The sequence below is a fragment of the Balaenoptera physalus genome (assembly GCF_965194825.1).
Source record: "Balaenoptera physalus genome assembly, chromosome: 14".
Taxonomy (NCBI): domain Eukaryota; kingdom Metazoa; phylum Chordata; class Mammalia; order Artiodactyla; family Balaenopteridae; genus Balaenoptera; species Balaenoptera physalus.
This window is the reverse complement of record NC_138893.1, coordinates 38,950,006-38,970,621: the sequence shown is the minus strand read 5'-3', so window position 1 is coordinate 38,970,621 and position 20,616 is coordinate 38,950,006.

The window sequence follows — 20,616 nt, the reverse complement described above, 5'->3', positions numbered from 1 at the left end:
TATATTTTAAATTTTAACCATTTAAAGCCAAAGATACTTCAAAACTTCTTTTGCCAATTCTTCAGTGGAATAGTGGTTCTAACTTTTGCCAAGTAACCCATTTTAATTGTCATTGATTATTCCTTCTAGACATTAGACTGATGGTTGCTCATCTTACTTTTCTTTCCTTTATCACCTCTACTCTTAGCATCCCACCTGGCTATAGATCCTCTGCACCGAAGCTCCATGTAAAAGAACTTGGTTCTTTCTTCCTGTGGCCAATCCTGGCATAACTTCATTCCCCTCCTAAACATATTTGCTTGTTCATTCATGCATTGAACCAATATGGATTGATCATCTCCTGTGTCTCAGAGGTTGTTTTAGTTTCAAGGTCATTGTCTTGGAAGAGTTCCTTCCTTTTCTGACCCATAAATGTTACGCTGGTGACCCAAAGAAGCAAGTGTTGCCCTGCCTTGTTTTCCCAAACATTCTCCCTGAAACCATTTGGGGTGTAACGTTTCCTGCTGCTATTCCTACAATTCTCCGCAACTGGTTTCTATTTGTACTTGGCTAAGTGCTCTTCCTTCCCATTTTTGTTCCTGCCCTTTTAAAGTACGAGAGCATCAAAGGATGTCCTGTGCAGCCTCTGCTTTTACTAGCTCCCTTCCCTTTCCTCCTGCAAGAGGATCACTTGCAATTGCAGATTCAGAGTGACATTTCTGAGAGTGTCCCAACCCTCTTGAGACATGAGTCATTTGAAAGTCTCTGACCGTGACATCTGGCCTATCTCTCCTCTGACCTTTGGGACATCTGCTTCCTTAAAGTCTAGATTGTGTGTTTTCACTGCAAAACTTTCCCTGTCCTTGGCTCTCATGAACTCATAAATGGATTTTGGCTCCAGGCAGCCATGAATTTGAATCCTGGCTCTACCACTTATGGGGAATATCACCTTGTCGAGTCATGGAATTTGCTTGTACCAAAGTTTCCTAATCTGTACAGAAGAAGGCTACTCTAAAGATTGTATTTTCCCTTACAAAAGGGGGGCAGGAGAGTCAGAGAAATGGAGATGTGTTGATGGATGCAGAGGTCAGCATGATGTGAAACCATGAGCCGGGGAATGTGAGCAGCCTCTAGAAGCTGGTGGAATCAGGGAAACAGATTCTCCCCTAGAGCCTCCAGAAGGAAAGCAGCTCTGCTGACACTTTGATTTTTAACCCACTGAGACTGATTCTGGACTTCTGACCCTCAGAACCCTAGGATAATAAATTTGTGTTGTTTTAAGTTTGTGGTAATTTATTAATTACTAGTTTCCTATTGCTGTAATTTACTGCAGCAATAGGAAACTAGTACAGATTTCCATGGGTCTTACAAAGTTACCCTTAGGGAGAGGGGACATTTCCAGCCCTGTTCAACCAGAACCATTATTCACATGTTTCAAGTGTATTCGTTTATAATTATGACCTCACCTCTATTCCTAAAGAGTTTGAGATGGCGTATTAAGAAACAGACTCTATTTTTATTTGACCCAAAGGAGCTATGGTTTTAGAGAAAAAAAAAAAGTGTGACGGCTTATGTGTGAAGACAGAGTATGTTTAGAAAGAAAAAAACAGACAGAATTCAATCCCACTGTGTCTGCACTCCCAGGTTTCTTGCCTTCAAGATTAAATCTGCCTCTGGTTTATAGTGAGAGAGATGCAAGACACTCATCTGTGACAGAGGCTGGTAGCTTTCACCAAACCCATTTTCTCTTCTTCCTGGGCACTAACTAGGCAGCATTTCCCAGACCATCCTTGCAGTTGGGTGCGGCCTCCGACCAAGGTCTAGCCAATGGAATGTGAGTGGATGATGTGTTGCACATCCAAGCTTGCCCTCCCCCAAACCCCCTATGCATGTTATTCCATGTTTTTTACCCTTCCGTTGGCTTGATGCAGATAATCAAGACAACCTTGGAAGCCATATGTTGTATATACCACACAATGGAAGGAGACTGGGTCCCTGAATCACCATGTGGAGGAGAATTACCAGCTAATCAGGAACATCTGTTTTGGACTTTATATGAATGAGCAATTAACTTCTATTGTGTTGAGTAATTATACATTTGGGGGTTGTTTATCATAGCAGCTAGAATTACTCTAAGGAAACACACAATGCAAATCCCAAATATTTTGGGTAAGCACAGCCTGTTTTGCAGACAGGCACACTGTGGGATCAATGTCAACTGTAAGAAACTGACTGGGGTTTATGTGTCACTCTGAACACAGCAGGTTTTATAAACATGACTTGAAGAATGGTTCTTTTCAGGTTTTCCTGGCTCAGCCCAATTAAAGCCACTGCTGATGCAACACACCCTTCTCTTAATGCATTACATAACTAGTATTAACAAAAACAGCATGGTTTTAATATTTTCCCTGTAGTCTAAACCTGAATGATGAAATCACTTAATACCATTTGACTTTGTCAAAACACAATTTTCTGGACACAACCATTCAAGTACTCTTTACTGTCCAAGAGAAACACCACCCTACGAGTGTACACTTGTCTCCGGACCTAAGATTAGGGTGACCAACCATCCCAGTTTTCCCGAGACTGAGGGAATTCCTGGTATACGGGACTTTCAGTTTTAATATCAGGACAGTCTCAGGCAAACTGGGAAGAGTTGGTCACCCTACAGGATACTATTCTGTTAGAAGCAAGTCTACATATATGGCTGGAAATCCAGAAGATAACAAAGAAAAGGGACTTTTTTCCTCCTTCTACCAGGAAAGGCACACTCTCAAGTTAGGAAACGATATGTTCCTTTAAGGCTCCACTGACTGGGAAAATTCCAGAACCTCTGATTCATCCAACGTTCATGCCCATGCCCTCACAAAGGCCAAGGGCCAATGCTGAAGTTAGACTGGTTGGAAATAATGTGTCCTCGACCTCCCTTGTGTTCTTTCTTACGTAGCAGTGCAGGCAGCTGACACTAAATGCTGTGAGAACAGTCCTGAAGCAGAATGATAATGCAGAGGGGAGGTGGGTGCCGGTGGCAGAAAGGAGGGACTCTGCAGCGGGAGGGGGACAGCACGGTGCTCTGCGGGGCACGATCTGCTTCTCTGCCCTGGGGTTTCCAATCACCCTGCTAACTCAACAACTCTTGCCATTAGATTGGGCCGTGTGGTGGTTCCTGGGATGTTGGGCTAGTAATTGATTTGCATGGTTCCCATCACACAGTGCTGCCCAGCCCACCTCCAGGACTTCGAGACTCATCTCTTTGACGTGAACTTACAGGAGTGGATGAAGCTAACTGTCACTGTAATGAAAACCAGGTCAGGCAACATGAAGGGATGCAATGTTTCCCAACTCTGTCTTTCCTAGGCCACTGCCTTGGTCACGTCCCATACTTCCTATGCTGTTGATATCATTTACCACAGATTTTTCTTGATATCGCCTCACTTTTAAAACTCAATTCTATTTTCAAAGGACATTGCATATCACCAACATAAATGGAAAACCGGTATCACTTGACAGAACTATAACAATCATAAAAATTAAGTACAATGAAAGCAGAGCAGTGTGATTCAATTTCTGCTTGATATAATTTCAGATGGAAAGCTCCAGGTCTGAAGCCTGCTCTCTCTTGATTAAAAAGGGACATTAAGAGCAGTTAGAGAAGCGCTTTAGATGGACTGGCGCCACACTGAGGCTTTCTCCTTGGGGAACCGAGAGAGAATCCCCATGGGATTAACAACATCAAACCTACTGAGCCCTACCAGCCCCACCTCTGCCCACCTCTCCAATCCCATCAGATGTCTCTCTCTGGATCTCTCCCCTACTACCTTGAAACCTCCGTTGGCTTTCAATAAATGAATGGCTTTGAATGAATGAATGAATGAAATGCCAAGACTTACAGGAAAGTAAATCTTGATACAAGATTTTCAGGTAAAAATTTTTAGAAGAATTAAAGGTTCTTCAGGGGAAAAATGCCTATAAAAATAAGAGCATAATCCTGGAACTAATGAAAAGTATTTGTTTAAAATTTCCTCAAAGGTGCTTGGGTGACACACATACCCATTCCTAAAAATTGCAGAACTCCTTGTTTGAAAAAGTATTCATGAAGAACCTAGGGGCAAGACGGGAATAAAGACACAGACCTACTAGAGAATGGACTTGAGGATATGGGGAGGGGGAAGGGTAAGCTGTGACAAAGTGAGAGAGTGGCATGGACATATATACACTACCAAACGTAAAATAGATAGCTAGTGGGAAGCAGCCACATGGCACAGGGAGATCAGCTCGGTGCTTTGTGACCATCTAGAGGGGTGGGATAGGGAGGGTGGGAGGGAGGGAGACGCAAGAGGGAAGAGATATGGGAACATATGTATATGTATAACTGATTCACTTTGTTATAAAGCAGAAACTAACACACCATTGTAAAGCAATTATACTCCAATAAAGATGTTAAAAAAAAAAAGAAAAAGTATTCACACTGCCCTAAGGAGAGAATTCACACCTATTTGCAAGTTAATTTGTACACACACACACACACACACACACACACACAACTGAAAACACTGTCAATATTCCTAGGAAGGAAAAATGAGAGGGATGTGGGCTCATAAAGAGAAAGCTCTTTCTCCTAAGTTAGAAGACAATCATGTATTGCATCTTTTAGGTATTGGCATGGTGATCAAGTTGTCCAAGATCTTATTTCAGGCCACCACAAACTTACTGTGATTTTTTTACAAGCAGCTCAACATCTTACTGCCTCTAACTTTGTCTCTCCTCCCCTCAGGTTGGATAACTGACATTTAGCAAGATAATTTCCAAGATGTTATACTATGTTATTTTGAAGAGAGGTGTCACATACATAAATCCAAATCTATACTGAAGTATAGAAAATTTCAGTACTATATTCACTTGGAGCAATGAGAGATTTGGAGCAATGAGAGATTTGCATGTCCTAGGAGTGTCTGAATCAATTGCCTTAATAGGGTGAACTACAGATATAATGAGGATTCTAAGGGCTGTCTGCTTGAGTTATTAAAAAAATATGCTGGATCAAATATTTCAGAAAATCTAATGCCATAATTATAAGTTACTGTTACTCAAAAAATTAAACATAGAGTTAACAGATGACCTAGCAATTCCACTCCTAGGTGTATACCAAGAGAATTGAAAAAAAACCTTCAGATTTGTATGTAAATGTCCACAGCAGCATTATTCATAATAGTCAAAAAGTGGAAACATGTCCATCAAAAGGCCCACATGTCCATCAACTAATAAATGGATAAATAAAATGTGATATATTCATATCATGGACTGTTTTGGCGTAAAAAGAAATGAAGTACTGATACATGCTATAACATGGATGGAACTTGAAAATATTATGCCAAATGCAAGAAGCCAATAACAAAGCATCATATATTGCATTATTTCTATTTATATAAAATATACAGAATAAGAAAATCTATAGAGATAGAAATAGATTGGTGGCTGCTTAAGGCTGAAGATGATGGGGGTAGGAGGAGATTAGGGACTGATGGGTAAGGGATAAAGTGTTTCTTTTGGGAGTGATGAAAATATTCTATAATTGACTGTAGTGATGGTTGCACAACTCTGTGAATATGTTAAAAGTCATTGAATTGCACATTTTAAATGGATGCATTGGATGATATGTGAATTATATCTCGGTAAAGTTGTTAAAAGCAATAATCATATGCTATTTTCCCTAAATCATTTCTTCATCCCATTTTAAGAGGAGGATTCAGCATGTTAAATTAGAATCAATAAATCAATACTGTCTTGTTAAATGCCATCATATATTTAGACGTTTTAACAACATGAAAATCAGTTAATAAAAGCTGACTAAAAAGTTGATTTTTGTAACCTGGTGGATTACACTCCAAAGACTTTTGTTCGTGTGTTCTTTTGTAATTACGTTCATTGGCCAGACTCTAGGATGGACTTTTAACATTAGTTAAGGAGTTTGCCATTTCAAGGCTAAACATTTTCTGTGTCTTTGGGGTTTTCCCTGGCTGTGCCCTTCAGAAGACAGGGCACCACTTGTTAGAGGTATTTCACAGTCTCTCCCCACTGTGTATCCTTTTCTTTTAAGTTTTTTAATATTTAGATTTATTCCCCACTTATAGATAAAATGTCACTTTGATGAAAAATTATGTTCTTACTATGGTGGTGTTCAATCACCATAGCGAATGGTCTTGATCTAGTCCTTGCTTCTTGTCACCCTCTCAACTGTAGCTCTAAGCTCTCTGGGACGGTCTGAACTTGACCTTGAGACAATGACAGCCCCAGTATGTTGTTAATGTCATGCCAGAGGTGTGACCAACAATAGCCATAATTGTGACCAAACAGTCTTAATATTCAACAATGTCAAACAAGACCCTCGGGGGTGCATTGTGCCGGTGTAACTGAATTTGATGACATTGGCTGCTCTTTCTGGCAAGTGTTCTAGATTAGTTTTTATTTTGAGGTTTTGCTCTTTTAAGTGTAGGAGTATCTTCTACATCTTCTAGAGTCTCTGTTTTCAAAGTAGATAATCATTTTAATGGCCTGGTTGCCTCTATTTTGGCTAAGGAAAGTGATTTGTTTCTAAAGACTTCAAAGAGTATGGTGCTTTTGCCTAGACATGGTGGCTTTTTAAAAGAATGTCAAAGAATATACTGCTGTTATTATTTTAAAATAAAACAACACAAAACCACAGCGTTCCTTAGAGTCATTGCAAGTGTGTATTTCACTTCACGGTTATAGATTTCATCAACTTTGACTAAAATTATTATTACACAATCCCATGTTGATCCACGTAGTGAAAAAGACACACAAATCATACTAAATGTTTTAAATATTCCAAAAGAGAAGATGCTTAGGCCAATGACAGAGCTTACAGTACTTATGAAACACAAATGTATTAATTCCCATAGAATCGTAAGTACTGGCTGCATCAAAAAATGGCAATAATAAGTGGTATAAAAATGCCACTTAGATTGAATTACTGACTTAATTTTCCTTTCCTTAATTGTAATAAAGCCTGTGATGCTAACGCCAGGAAGTATGTCACTAGCTTTTGTTTTGTTCGTAGTTTATGTATTCCATACAATAGCAAGCTGGGAACATATTTTATTGGGGAAGAAGTGTAATCTATTCCTTTCCGCAAAACTCAAACCAAGATGAATTCAAAGTTCCCCCAAAATAACTGTTCTGTAGATTATAAACAAGAACGGGAATTCCAAGCATGAATCACTCATCTCTTTGAGTAAGTGATCAGGAACTCTAAAGCCCTGGAGAATGGGGACCACTGTGAACTCTGGAGCAGAAGTCAGGGCTGTGCCGCTTTGGGTGCCGTGCAGTGAACAGGTAGTGAAAGCATCAGAAAGAGGAAAAGTGTCAACAGGACAGTGAGTGGTTAAACTCAGACACAAATTCTAGCAGAAGAAGCAGGTGGCTGTGTTTCCATCTCCAATCATTGACAAATAAAATGATGCACCAAGCTGAGGTCTCTGGGAGGAATAATGGGTTAAAAACCACTTTTCATCAATTCTCCTAACACACATGACAGCTGCAGACCCAGGCCGAGGGTCAAAGACCAAGGGTCAAGTGTCTGGGGGCCTTTAAAACTGTCCTGGGAGCGCTGTACTGGACTCCCTCTAGGCATCAAGACGAAGCCATCTCACTTTCTTTTAAAAAATTGATAATATTTAACTTTCCTAAAATAAAAATAACTAAATTATGCCTTATAGAAAAAAACCCAGAAAAGTGTAAAGAAAGTAATCAAATTACCTATAATCATTCTGCTCTGAAATAATCACTGTTAACATTTTAGTGTTTTTCTTAAAATGGTTTCCTACACAGATATGGTCATAACAAAATTGGACCCATGATGAATATTCAGTTTTGTACTTGCTATTTCACTTAGCATTATATTGTGAGCATTTCCTCACATCATTCAATAGCCTTAGAAACATGATTTTTAATGGCTGTGTAATATTCTATCACATGGATACAGCAGAATTAACTATATGCCTACCTTAGACATTTAAATCGTTTTCAACTTTTCATTCTTATAAATCGTTCTGTAATGAACACTCCTCCTAACGTATGTTTTAACAACCTAGGGGGAATCTTTGTGTCTTGCGTGGGTAGAATTACTAACACAGCAAGAAGAAATATGGCACCACATAACTTGAAAGACGTTTCAAAAGACGGTCCATCAAAGATTTTGACCTCTGTGCTCCCGAGGGAGCAGTTCCGTGGAATACACACAAAATCATCCCTCATTTGCTCATCATTTTAGGACTTGAGACTCCAATTGCTCTTGAAAAACACTGTGGATGCAACACAGTGTTTTTCAGTCAACAACTATATCCCTCTCATCAGGTGGCCAAGTCTTGCACACAAGCAGCAGCAAGAACTTTCTGATGAGGAAGCACCGGGTAGCATTTGCCAAATGCTCAGTGACCACGACAAAGTGGCGAAGGAGGGAAAGGAGTCTGCTCTCCGCTGCCTTTTATTTATTTATCTGTTTGTTTTTGTTGTGGAAAAACATACATAACACAAAATTTACCGTTTTAACCATTTTTAAGTATACAATCGAGTGGCATTATGTACATTCACATTGTCGTGGAACCATAATTATCCTTTTCCAGAAATTTTTCGCCCTGCAAAACTTAAACTCTGCACCCGTTAAACAATAGCTTCCCATTTTCCTCTCCTCCCAGATGCTGGCACCTGCTCTAGGCACCTCATGTCAACGGAATCAGACAGTATTTGTCCTTTGGTGTCTGGCTCCTTTCACTAGGCGTAATGTTTTCAAGGCTCATCCATGTGGTACCATACGTCAGAATTTTATTCCATTGTATGGGTACGCCACATTTCGTTTATTCATACAAAAACTGTTGATGGACATTTAGGTTGTTTCCACCTTTTGACAATTATGAATAATGCTGCAATTTTCCACACAATTGTACATTCATGTGCAAGTGTCTGCTTGAGACTTTGCTGTCATTTCTTTTGGGTGTATACCTAGCAGTGGAATTGCTGGGTCATATTGGTAAGTCTATGTTTAATTTTTTAAGGAACCCCAAACTGTTTTCCACAGCACTGCACCATTTTACATTCCTACCAGCAACGCAAGAGGGTTCCCATTTCTCTACATCTTCATTGACACCTGTTATTTTCCTTCTGTTTTCTGTGGGGGTTTTTTAGCCATCCTAATGGGTATAAGGTGGTTTTGATTTGCATTTCCTTAATGACCAATGACATTGGGCATCTTTTCACGTGCTCCTTGGTCGTTTGTATATCTTCTTTGGAGAAATGTCTCTTCAAGTCTTTTGCACATTTTTGAAATGGATTGCTGGAAGAATCCGCTTTTGCTGGGACAGACAGACACTCAGCATCAGAGTGCTTTCCACACAGAGCATTTGGTGACAAGGAACAGATATGGATTCCCAAAAAAGCACCATTAAGAAGAGGGTTATTATGAGGCAAAGGGGGCCCCTCTTGGGATCCTGGTCCAGGAAGTTCAGTGGGCCTCCGGGACCCGGAAAGGCATCAGATGGCTACCCTGTCCCTGTCCCTGTCTGGGGACAGTGTAGTCCTGTCTCTGCCTCCCTCCCCCCGCTGCTCAGCCGCTCCTCCCTGTGTGAGGCGCTTAACCTCTGCTTCCCATCCCCAGCCTCAGTGTCTGGCTTCCCAGGATACATGCCCAAGCCTCATCTTCACGTGACCTTAGAGCTCCAGGGGCCCCCGGTAGACTCCAGCTTCTCTGTCCCCTCATTCAGCGTTTCTCCTCTGAGGTCAGGAGCCCCTGTGGCTCAGTCAGCTGTGGCAAACACTGTCAAATTGGCCCCTGCCTTCATGGAGGGCTGTGGATGGAAAGCAGCTCCAAGGAAGGGCATATGGGGGTGGTAGTGATGGCTGCACTTGGCACCCAGAGGAATGTTTCAAAGCTGTTCACAACTAATACACGTCATTTATTATGCGCATTTCTCAAGCACCCAAGAGTATTCTACGCTGGATATTATTTGTCTTCGACTTAATGTACTGGCCTTTCAGGGGGCACAGCTGTAATGTTCCAAAGGCACCCTTCAGCGTTGGTGTGACAGCAGCATGTTCAGTGCTGAGAACAGTTAATAACCGGCGACTGCATTTCAGTCCCGGAGGCTGAATGTTGATCTCAGCAAGGCAAACTTGCTTGATCCAGAATACTTCTATATGAATGTGCTTGCTGTCAGCTGCTCTCCCTGGTGTTAAATGCAAGCTATATTCTCTCCCCATCTTTTCATTAGGTTCGAAAGGGAAAACGGCAATCGTATAACTTGAGAGTAGTTAGAACATGAGGAAGCCAAAGAGGGCAGCATGTAACAGCAGGCTCTGGAGTCTGCCCAGGTGGGACCCAAATGCCCTGGTGAAAAGTGAGGTTTTAATCATTATTTACAAGTCACTGCTGACCAGTAGTGCAGCTAACAAGAGATGATGTCTTGTAATTAGGACAAGATCCTTTTACAGATGACTTCGTCTGTTTGAAAGGTAAACCAAGGGTAAGTTGTCAGTATTCTCACTGTTCGTCCCAGCCCCTCTGTCTTTGGATGAGGCATCTGCTTAAAGGCTGTCCTTATTAGTCTCTGTGAAAAGGAGAAATTTCCCAAAGGAGAGGGCAGTCCTGTTTTTCTTTGTCAGATGATGACAGATCCAATCAAAACCCTTTTCCCATTAGATGGTGCCTTAGGAGGGAAACCTTGTGAAGGGTAAAATGGGGCAGGTGGGCAATCAGAGACAGAGAAATTCAAGAAAACACCTGTTGGCAGGTACACTTGGAGGACGTTTCCCCCAGGATGGGGGGGAGTAAGGTGGGCTGGCATACTGTTTTTTATTACCGTGTCTTTAAAAAATGTAATAGACATTATATTTTAGAGCAGTTTTAGGTTGGCAGAAAAATGGAGCAGATAGAACAGAGAATCCCCATATCCCCTCTCCCCTCACACAGAGGGTCTCCTGTTATTTCCATCCGGCATCAGTGTGGTACATGTGCTACAACTGATGAGCCAAAATTGATTAACCAATATTATTAACGGAAGTCCCTAGTTTACATTAGGTTCACTCTTTGTGTTGTACATTCCATGGGTTTTAACATACGTGAAAATGTCACGTATCCACCATTATCATACAGAATAATTTCATTGACCTAAAAATCCCCTGTACTCCATCTATTCACTCCTGCCCCCTCCTTGAAACACTGGCAACCATCGATCATTTTACTATCTCTGGTTTTGCCACTATGCTTTTTAATGAAAATTTCTGGAACAGTCAGGCACACTGGTCAGGACGGGATTAGAAGAGCAATGGTCTCGGTTTGTGAGCACATCCTTACTTTGTGCTGGGTACTCTCTCAAGCACTGTACAAACGTGAGCTCACCTAATTCTCATAATAACATAGAAGCCATTATTATCCCATTTTAAAGATGAGGAATTAAGGCTTAGCAAACTGGTTAAGCTACTCAGGTTACACCGCTTGGAGGGAGTAGGACTGGGCCTAGAGCCCAGACAGACTATAGTGACTACACTTAACGCCTGCACTCCTGGCCCCCATTTCTCACTGTTCTAAAATTCACATTAGGACTATTTTTCCTCTTGAACCAAATGAAAAGATATGCAGATGTTATGACTTACTACTATTATCATAGATTTGTTTCATTGGTCTTAAAATCTAAAAGTTTCTTTAGAATATAACATGTACATAGGAAAAAATAACCACACTTCTTCTTGTTTTAAAATGAAGTTACTTAGCAGAAATAGACAAATGGGACTATGTAAAACTTTAAAACTTTTGTGCATCAAAGGCCACAATCAAGAGAGTGAAAAGGCAACCTAAGAATGGGAGAGAATATTTACAGGTCATATATATCTGATAAGGAGAAAATATCCAGAATATATAAAGAATTCTTACATCTTAACAACATAAAATCAAATAACCTGATTTAAAAATGAGCAAAGAACTTGAATAAACATTTCTCCAGAGAGAATATACAAATGGTCAATGAACAGAAGAAAAGAGGCTCAACATCACTAATCATCAGAGAAATGAAAATTAAAACCACAATGAGATATCACCTCATACCCACTAGGATGACTACTATCACAAAACAAGAAAATAACAATTGTTGGCAAGAATGTTGAGAAACTGGAACACTTGTGCACTATTGGTGGGATTCCAAAGTGATGCAACTGCTATGGAATATAGTATGGAAATTCCTCAAAAAATTAAAAATAGAACCAGCATATGATCCAGCAATTCTACTTCTAGGTATATACCTAAAAGAATTGAAAGTAGGTCTCAAAAAGATATTTGCACACCTATGTTCATAGCAGCACTATACACAATAGCCAAGGTATGGAAGCAACCCAAATGTCCACCAACAGATGAGTAGGTAAACAAAATATGGTATGTACATACAATGGAATATTATTCTGCCTTAAAAAGGAAGGAAATCCTGTCACATGCTACAACATGGATGAACCTTGAGGACATTATGATAAGTGAAATAAGTCAGTCACAAAAAGACAAATACAGTATGATTCCACTTATATGAGGTGTCTAAGGTAGACAAATTCATAGAAATAGAAAGTAAAATAGAGATTACTAGGGGCTAGGGAAGGGGGAAAAGGAGAGTTATTGTTTAGTAGGTATAAAAGTTCAGATTTGCAAGATGAAAAAGTTCTGGAGCTGTTTCACAGCAATTTGAATATACTTACCACTACTGAACTATACACTTAAAAGTTGTTAAGACAATACAGTTTGTGTTTTTTACCATAATTCTTTAAAATGAAGTTACCTAAGGAACTCGAGCAGACATTTGTATACCAATGTTCAGAGCAGCATTATTCATAATTTCCGTAAAGTGGAAAGAGCCCAAATGACCATCGACACATGAATGGATAAACAAAATGTGGTATAGCTATATGATGGCATACTCATTCAGCCTTAAAAAGGAATGAAATTATGACATATGCTACAAAGTGAATGAACCTTAAAAACATTAAGCCTAGTGAAAGAAACAAGACACAAAAGGGCAGACACTGTGTGACTCCACATCTATGAGGTGCCTAGAGTCGTCACATTCAGGGACTGGATGGTGGCTGCTAGAGGTTGGGGGAGGGGAAGAGGAGTTGTGTTTAATGGGGACAGAGTTTCAGTTTTGCAAGATGACAAAGTTCTGGAAATGGATGTTGGTGATGGCTGCATAAAACTGTGAAGGTATTTAATGCCATTGAACTGTCGACTTAAATATGGTTAAAATGGCAAAATTTGTTATATATATTTTACCACAATTTTTTTAAATGGGAAAAAAATGAAGTTACCTAACTTTTCTTCTTCTAAGGGAACCTGCCTGTTCAAAAAGCTTAACTGCCATAGGAAATGTGTCCAGGAGGAGAGCAGCTTAAGCTGGAGACTACTGCTCTGTGGCTTTCTCAGAAGTCACATGTAGAATCTAAGACCGATGGCAGATCTCACTGTCATTAAATTCCAAGTTGTGTTAGATGTTTCATCAGAGAGAAGGAATAAGCAACTGGAAGCCAAGGAAAGATGAGCAAAGGCCTGCTTCCTTGACCAACTGGTGGCTCCGAAGATTCAAGGAGTTGTAAAGATCGGCTCACTTGGCGCTCACAACAGCCCCATTTTACCTACAGGCAGACTGAGGCACAGGCACTTTGAAGTCAACTTGCCCCAAGTCACACATGGCTGGTAAGCAGGGCCGGGATCCGAACCTAGATGGTCTGACCCCAGAGACCACATTCTTGACCACTTGCTAGTCTGCCCTAGAGGAGGTAAGGGGCTAAGAAACCAAATACATGAATGCAAATAAGGAACAAGAAGGTAAGGGTTTGCCCGGCCTTACCAGGTGCAAATGTTAGCTCATTCAACTATGGCACCCAACTCTAGGATGCGGTTCCTGTTTCTGTAGTCAAGGAACCTGCGGTCCAGAGACTGTTAAGCCAGCTTCTCCGGGTCCCACAGCCAGCGAACCCCATTCAGACTCACCAATCGCCGTTGCTGTCGTGGTTAGAAAATACAGGGATCTCCGCATTTTGCCATTTCTCAGAGGCAGAACTGGCCCAGATTGCTAGAGCTGTTTCCCAATTAAAAAAATGTTAGATCCCAACACTTCCTAATTGTGGGGTGCTTTGACCATTTCACCTCTTCCCCCTAGACCAAGAGGTCTCAGGGAGAGACCGAAATGACCAAGGTCAAAGTGATGGGCAGTCCCAGTCTGAGCCCTGCGAGATTCTTTCTTGGGTGGAGGAAACTATGAGGCTGGAGGAAAATGTTGAAAATGGGAATCCACCAACGTGGAAGGCTTTACTCAAGATTTTTAAAGTTAAATACTGTGGGAAACAGCGGCAGATGGGGGGAACATATTGCAGGAATGGGGCTGCACAACTGCTGGCACCGTGGAACTTGGACCAAGGCAAGGAAAATCACAGGCTCCCAAATCGCCCGAATGCAACTGGAGAAAATGTGAAATAATTTGTTGTGGTCGAGAGCAGTTAAACTTGTCACACACGCTAATGAGCTCAGGATACCCAAAGAAATAGACCTCCAACCAAACCCGGCAGCAGCCAGAGGCGAAAAGCAACAGGGCTTCTCCCAAAGGCAGAATTCAGGAGCAGCAGGGCTCAGGGCCTTTTCCGGAAGGGTTATCTTGGATGGCTCAGGCAGGGGGTCACTCCGGTCAGCCACGGTGGCTGGTAATGCTTCGATGCCTGGACAGAATCAGCCATCAGGTCTGCTCGTCTCCCTTCCGCATGCGCAATGTTCTCTCCTCTGCCTCCCAAGGCTGCCTTCCTGAGCCAGAAGCCCATCACCTCTCGCCTGCTGCCAGATGGAATTCACATCTGCCAAGCGACTCCCCTGCTCGGAGACCTCCAGGAGCTCCTCACCTCCTACAGAGCAAACCTCCAACTCCTCCGCTTAGCTGCCCGCTTGATCTCCCCAACCAACTTCCCACGGCTGCCAGGTCGGTCTGCCTCCAGGTCATGACTACAATGTCATGACTTCCTCAGGACAGGGATTATGTCTGTACCTGACAGATTCTCCATTAATGTTTGCTGAATCAGCGCTGCCAACTGCACGTGCTTTCGAGTCAGAAGACCTGAGTTGGAATTTTGGTTCTACCACTTAATGGCTTGGGTAAGTTAACTAACCCCTCTGAGCCCCATTTTCAGTGTTGGCAAATGAGGGTCAGGGTGTCTGTTTCATTGGTTCTTTTTGAGAATTAAATGGGACAAAGTATGTAAAATGCTTAGTCAATAATAAACTCTCAATAAATGCTTTTTTAAAAATTTTAGTCAATAATAAACTCTCAATAAATGCTTTCTAAAAAAATTTTTTTAGTCAATAATAAACTCTCAATAAATGCTCTTTAGATAGGCAGCCCTCTGCTGCATATCTGACAGCCACCTATGCCACAGTGCCTGTCACCCTCCAGCCTTAGGGAAGGAGAGAAGTACCACCAGATAAAGGATTTGGGTGGCATTTATTAAAAGGAGCTGTTTTGTTACAGTGCCCAATTTTAGTTAGTTCATAAGAGAGACAGCTGAGAGAAAACAGGCTAGAGAAGGAATTTTTAAAGGACTGAACCAAGAGGAAAGGAAAACAAGCCAAAGATAATTATTGATTCAGAAAGAGAGGGAAATACAGCCGAAGTGTTCCATCATCCAGGGAGATCATCAAGTCTGTTCAGTTCTTATGAGTTTTAGCTTCTCTGAGAGAAGTGTTATCAAGTCCAAGGGCAGTAAATTTAGAATAAGTGAGGGCACGTTTGCTTTATGAAGTTCTATCAGCCGGGAAGGAAGAAAAATCCCTCTCTCTGTCATCTCCTCACTACCCGCCTCTGCTAAGCCCCAGAGGCCTAGCTTCTCCATTACCCAGGATTCACTGCCGGGATGCTTGCGGTGGAAACTAGAGTGACAAGTGCTCCGAGTGGTGTTATGTCGCTGAGGAGGCCCTTGTCTCTCCCTGTATATGCTATTCACCTTCCCCCCTACCATCCATCAGCTTCCATGCAATTCTCCCATCGCCTCTTCCTCCTATGTGGCAAGCACTGTCCTCTTCTTCTTCCTCCTAAAGAGTTAATATTTCAGTGAAGCTTTTTAAAATTGCAAGATGCAACCCATTAGCGTTGGTAAAATCAGTTCCATGGGTTGCCATCAACTATTTTTTAAAAGTTAAACAGGAAATAACATAGTGCATCACATGTGGTAAAGTTAAGTATCATTTTATGGAACTTTTGTGTCAGGTATGTATATATAAGTTAAATGTACGTCTTACTGTGGGTCTCAGTCAAAAGTGTTCAAAAACCTGACTTGAGTAACTGTGCAGAACTGGTTATTATCTTCACGTTTCATTCCTGTTCATATCCTCTAGCACCCAGCACCGTGCCCTAACACAGAGGGGATGTTCACTAAGTATTTGTGGAGGAATGAATAAGTGCATGTTTGAATAATGAAGTGCAGCGTGGCTAGAATGAGGAAGTACTTGAAGGGTGAGAAAACAGATAAGAGAAAAACTGTAAGAGGGTTTGGGGGCAAATTTCTCTTGCTTTTGGGGAAGAACTGGCTCATTTCAAGCTGCTAGGATCTGGTTCATGTGGAATAACTGAAGTCTTTTTTTTTTTAACTGGAGTCTTAGTCGGACAATATATCCATCTGATAACTTCCTACTTTCCAATGTGCTTGATACTGTGTGGATCTAATATAAGAACACTTCAGAACTGGCGTTGTGACATGAATAACTCAAAATCAGAACTAGACCAAATTGCCATTTCAACACTAGTACCATGTCTCACTTAAAATGATCAGTGACCGAGTGATATCACAGCAAAACCTAAAAAAGATCTAAATGTTCATAAACTGATGGAGACCTTTAACAGAATGGTCTCTCCATACAGTGTAACATACTCAGAAATAAAAAGGAATAAACTACGGACACACGAAACAACACGAACAAACCTTAAAAACATTAGGCTAAGCGAAAGAAGCCAGACACCAAAGACAGCTTATGGTATGATTCCATTTATACGAAATTTCTAGACAAAAAGCAGATCAGGCGTTGCCTGGGCCTGAGGGTGGGAGCAGAATTTGATGGCAAATGGGCCTGAGGGGGTGTTGGAAGTGTTCTAAAACTGGGTTCTAGTGTTGGTTGCACAACTGTATGCATTTATTAGGACTCGTTGAATTGTGCACTTACAATGGGTGAATTATACTATGTAAATTATACCTCATGAAGCTGTTAGAAAAATCATAGGTGTTTTGAAACGCCTCTCTGGCTGGGTGGTACAAGAGAAATTTTCCCTTATACTTCTCAGTTGTGGCTTTCTTTATTAGAAAAGGGTGTGGACGTTTCTTAAAGTCAGACTATTACATAACCCGGCCAATTCCCCCTTTTCAAGGAATATGGACAGAAAATCAGTGTCTATTTGCCTGCTGTTTGTGGGCCTTTGAGACACCGCAATACCAACTGGTAAGCAGGGCGTTGCTGGTCCCATGCCCACTCACGCAACAGTGAGGATGCCAGAGAGGACAGAATTCCCCTGAAGCCCTTTCTATACTGTGGTGCTTTGCAGCAGACAGGATGTAGGGTCCTTTCTACACTGCCAAAATCAGCAGCAATTGTAAAGAGAAAAAAACAGACCAGTATACTGAGTTTGTGGGCTTTTTCCTCCCCAGACAACTCGACTCACATTGAAAGTACAAAGCAGTTATAATATTTTCAACCTCGTGACCTAAAATCATACAGCTATTCAAAGCTAACGATCAAGGCAGACAGCGCTTTGAGGAAACAATTGCCATTTTCCTCCTCACTTGTTCACATAATGAAGGAATGTGTCTTATTCATCTTCCACATCCTCCTGTTCCTCTTGCAAATGGTACCCTGGAACTGTGCTAAGTGTTTAACAAGTCCCAGATAAATACTTGTTGATTTGATTGATTCTTTGTCTACGCCTGTGACAATGGCTAGATTAGAATTGATGGGATGATTTCTACCAGCTGGAATGGAACACCATGTACACCGTGGTCTCAGTAATTTGATTGATGATCATATGTTTTGCAATGATTACTTTCAAATCTCAAACCTCCAGAATCTCTCAAATCCAAACCAGAAGTTTTTTTTTAAAGCTTAACATTATTTTAGCTCTCACCAGTTCATGCCAAAACTGCAAACCAAACCCAAGTAGGTGAAAGTTATTATAACGCACAATTATATGAAAATCAATTTCAGTTTTTGCTAATGTTTAAAACAGAGAAGCGTGGCACTCAATTTTTGTTTGTTTGCTTAAAACCAGAGTTTCCATGTGGTTGGAAATTCTAATTCAAAAAAGCCAAAGTATACATGGCTAAGTCCTTGGCAAAACACACGAAATAGAAACTAAAATGAACAATAAATCACAACTTGATACTGAACTAGGAATGTCATTTTGTGCCATTTTTTAAACTTTTCTGAGTATTTCTTTTAAAAATGCATTCCTGGCTTCCCCCTTACACACATGTTAGATAAAGGGAGAGTAACACAGGTGGCTCCAGTCCAGCACACTCAGAGGCTAAAAGTGACTGTGATTCCTGGGTTCTCTCCACTGGGATGGTCAGTGGTGAAGCACACAGCAAATAGCCCTCCCCATGGGGGAGACCTGGCTCTATTAAAGGCTTCAAGCCACAGCAGTCACTCTCTCTGGAGAGGAAGAACGTGGACGCGAAAGAGAGGCAGGAGCCATCTACTTGGTACAGTTACTCCACCCAAATTGCCAAAAGTCAGGCTCAAAATCCCTTATTCTCAAATTAAATATGGCAGAGAGAACCTGTGGTTCATTTCTATTGTTTTCATTCCGTACTTACTGAAAGTCTGCTCTGTGCCCAACTCATGGGTAGCTCTGAATTTTGAACATTTCTGCTTTTTGACTGTGCCTGACTCTCGGTGCTTTGAAAGATTTTTGAGGAGTAGGACTGAGCCTTTCCGTGTTTGTAGACTTGGCCTCCAGCCCAGGGCCTGGCAAAGAGTGTGCAATCAATTAATGTTGGTTGAATGGATGCATGGGTGAATGGGATAGAAATGGATGGACGGGTGGGTAGGTAGGTGGGTGAGTAGGTGGATGGATGATGGGTTGATGGATGGATGGATGGATGGATGGAAGGATGGATGGATGGATGAACAGACAGACCAATCAGTCAATAAATTTCCCCACTTTCAAGGTCCTATACGTCAAGCTGCCCCAGTATTTCAACTGCTAAATAAATGCACGATATTATCATTAAGGTCCAGACATTCATCTGTTTTGATGATAAGCATGGTGGGAATAGACAGAAAAAGAGCTCCGTGCTTCACTGATGCCACATGTGGCAAGCTCTTTGCCAAATGCACTATTTATCACCTGAAGACTACTCTTCCTGATATCTTATTCCATTTATAGATTCTGACGCTATAGTGTAAGATTTTATTTTTTGAGTTAAAATGTGATAAGCGACCTTTCAGTTCCCAGAGTTTCTTCTCTGTAGGTCAGAAGTTACTGGCTGGAGTGCCGGCATCTCCCTGGAGTTTTGCATGCTCCTGCCGACCAAACCTCCTTAGCCGTCAAACCAAATGATGTCATATTCTTTATTGTGCATTTTCCTAACAGTTGACTTACGTCTACGTATGCACACATTATCTTTGATTTCTCACTATTTACAGAAATTGCAATCAGGTAAGCAAGTTTTAATTCTACATGGTGACTGCTTCACGGAGGGTTTTGATGATAAAGCTAAGGAAAAATGTGTTGGTATTTGTTCAATGCACTGTCGGTGATGGTATGGTTTTGTGGCATATTATATAATGTCATTTAATCACTGATGAAAAGATGTCTCTTACAGACCCTGTATTTCTAACACAAAAATTATGAAAACAAATAATAAATACTATTTATTAAGCACCCACTACGTAGGGCTCTTACACCTATCAGCTTAGTCATTTCACACTAGAGTCCTATGGAAGTAAGGAATATTATTCTGATTCTCCTGGTGAAATACTTGAACCTCAAAAAATACGAAAGGTACTGCTCAAAGACATATAATTAGTGGTGAAGTAAGACTTAAACCTAGATCAGCCTGTGTTCTTTCTACTCCACCACCTGGGTTAGATACTGTAGTTCTAAGAAAAACACATTTCTTTTGCTTATTACACAGGACATCGTGGAACTGCTCAAGTACTAAAAACCATGTTCAGAGCTATTGTGGTTTGGTTATTTAAAAAAAAAACACACACAAGATCAGATGTGTAGATTTCCTTTGACTTCAGTATAGTGTGACCTCAAAAAAAAAAAAAACAAAAACCACTTAATCTTTCAAGTATGGACTTCCACAATATGCATATTCACGTGCACTCTGAAATGGATTGGGTAGAATGAGTCTGGTTGATTACCTCCAGAGCGATAAGGCTTGTCCCAAATTACAAGGCTGGAGGGACAGTGGGAGAGGACATTGCAACCTTTGATAATCTTTGCCTATATATGAGTGCCCGTACTGAGAATTCAGGACACATTTACAGCACCTCCGCTTGGTTTTTGCTTTACGGAATTTTTAACACAGTAGCAAATAGGAGGTGACTGCCAGCTG